Raw genomic sequence first — 2187 nt, 5'->3', positions numbered from 1 at the left:
GCGAACTTGAAGAGGGAGGATTTGCCATCAAGCTTCTCGCCAGAGAAAAAAAAAAGGTAATATTTAGCCAACATTTTAAAGGAGAATGTTTTCAGGATGACCTGGATAATAGTGCGTTGTGACAAACACCAGATAGGGTTGTGAACACAGCCCAAAAAAATCATTGGCTGCCCTCTCCCCTCACTGGAGGACTTGCACAGCGACCACTGTCTAAAAACACACATCACAAAGGACACTTCTCATCCCGGACATTCTCTATTTACACTGTTGCCTTCAGGCAGACGATACAGAGCAATCAAACCAAGAACCAACCGCCTTAGAGACAATTTTTACCCGACAGCAATAACAAAACTAAATGCAACCAAAAATAACCATTAATCATCATGGATGATGTGTGGAAGAATGTACTTGTATCTTACTAGTTGTTTTGTATCAGTTATTGTTATTTATTTCTTATATTATGCGTAAATGGTGGTGACAGGGATTTTTGTTTTGTTTTTTGTTTTTAAGCATATGCACTGATCGATGGCACTTTTTAAAATTTCGTTGTTCTTGTGACAATGACAATAAAGATAAATTGAATTGAATATAGCACTGGGACTTGATCAACAACCGATACCAAACTGTGACGTCACAAACCAGTAGGTAGCAGTAGTGATCTAAATGGATGTCTCCAGTAAAGCACATTCAAATGAAAATTACTTTGAATAAAAACAATTGTCATTTATTAATCAGTATGTAGTAATTGCATATTTAAAGTACTTTCAGAAGTTTGAATTCTGAATATGACCGAACTTTTCTTTTAATATAACCAGGATGCTTCCTGGTTGCCTCTCTTCTAATGGAGATTATATGGGATTATACCAAACCCAATATATAACTTACAAATACTCCTTAAGAACTTTGAGAAAACTTGAGGAAACTATCTGGGGAGTGCAGTATTTTCGTTTCCCTCTACATAAAAAAAATCTGGGAAGATTTGGATTATGAGAACTGCGATTCATTTGTAAAACTTTAATTTACTTCAGTTCCTGCTCAGTAAGATTGAGATGAATGCTTAAAAAAACGCTTGCAGGAACAAAAAAAACATGTCGACATTATTTTTTTCAGATATTTCCAATTCCAGGACAGAGCTATTTTAATGGGATTCTTTATCTTATCTATTTTGTACTTATTTCTATAGATGTAAAACATCTGCTAATAAACAACCAAATTTGTTTTCCCTCTATCCTTTGGTTCTGGTGAAGTTGCAAAAAGCTGGAGAGTAATTCCTCTGACAGCAGAACGCCACCAGCAGCCCTGCAGGGTAAACATGACTGAACGGTTCAAGAGCATACGGATGAAATTTAATCCATGTTCTCCTCTGCCTTCTCAGCAGGCTGATTTACAACCAAGTGCACTTATCTGCTGTCCCTAAGGAAGCTCTGAAGATCAACCTGGAGTGTTCAGAACGCCATTTCCAATGAGAAGCAGTTGTTTTGTATTCCTGCTTCAAATTTCAAATTGCTACAGTGAAGATCACATTGTTAAAACAATTAAAAAAGACTATTTCTGCTGTTAAATTTGCAGAAAAATTGTTCACAGAGAGTTTGCCTGGGAGAAGATCTGCAGTGCTGGAGTAATTGACAGTGTACTGCTGATTAATACACAAAGGTCCAGCATGTTGGGGGCAGCTGGAGGCAACATAAACTATCAAGAGATTATAGATGAAATACAGGAAAACCAAAAAAACACAAAGCCAAGACATAGTATATAGCAAATGGATGATTCACTGTGAAAAAGTGAAGTATAAGTAAAAGTATTTTCCCTTATTTAAACAGGTAAGTACAGGGATTTGCCAAAGGAATAAAATAATTTATGAAAAACGAAAACCTTTATACCTTTATCTGACTATAAGTGTCAGAGTGTTAGTAGCATAAAGTTATTACTTTGGCTGCTCAAAAGGTATCCTTAAAAGGATGAGCTGTTTTGTATTTGCTTTAAGTTTGGTTTAAGTTGACACATCCGCGTGGTCCACACAGCCAAATTACCGGTACTTCATTTTGGGTTTTCAAAAATTCCACGTAAACTCCATGCGAAAAAAAAATTCAGCACAGAGCATCTAGGTATGACTACATGGACGGCTCCAGAAAAGATGGCGAGCGAGCAGCAACTCCTCCTGGCAAGGGTTAACAAATATATCTGATA

Source organism: Cyprinodon variegatus, unplaced genomic scaffold, assembly GCF_000732505.1.
Source record: "Cyprinodon variegatus isolate N-32 unplaced genomic scaffold, C_variegatus-1.0 Scaffold670, whole genome shotgun sequence".
Taxonomy (NCBI): Eukaryota; Metazoa; Chordata; class Actinopteri; order Cyprinodontiformes; family Cyprinodontidae; genus Cyprinodon; species Cyprinodon variegatus.
This window is presented reverse-complemented; position numbering follows the sequence as displayed.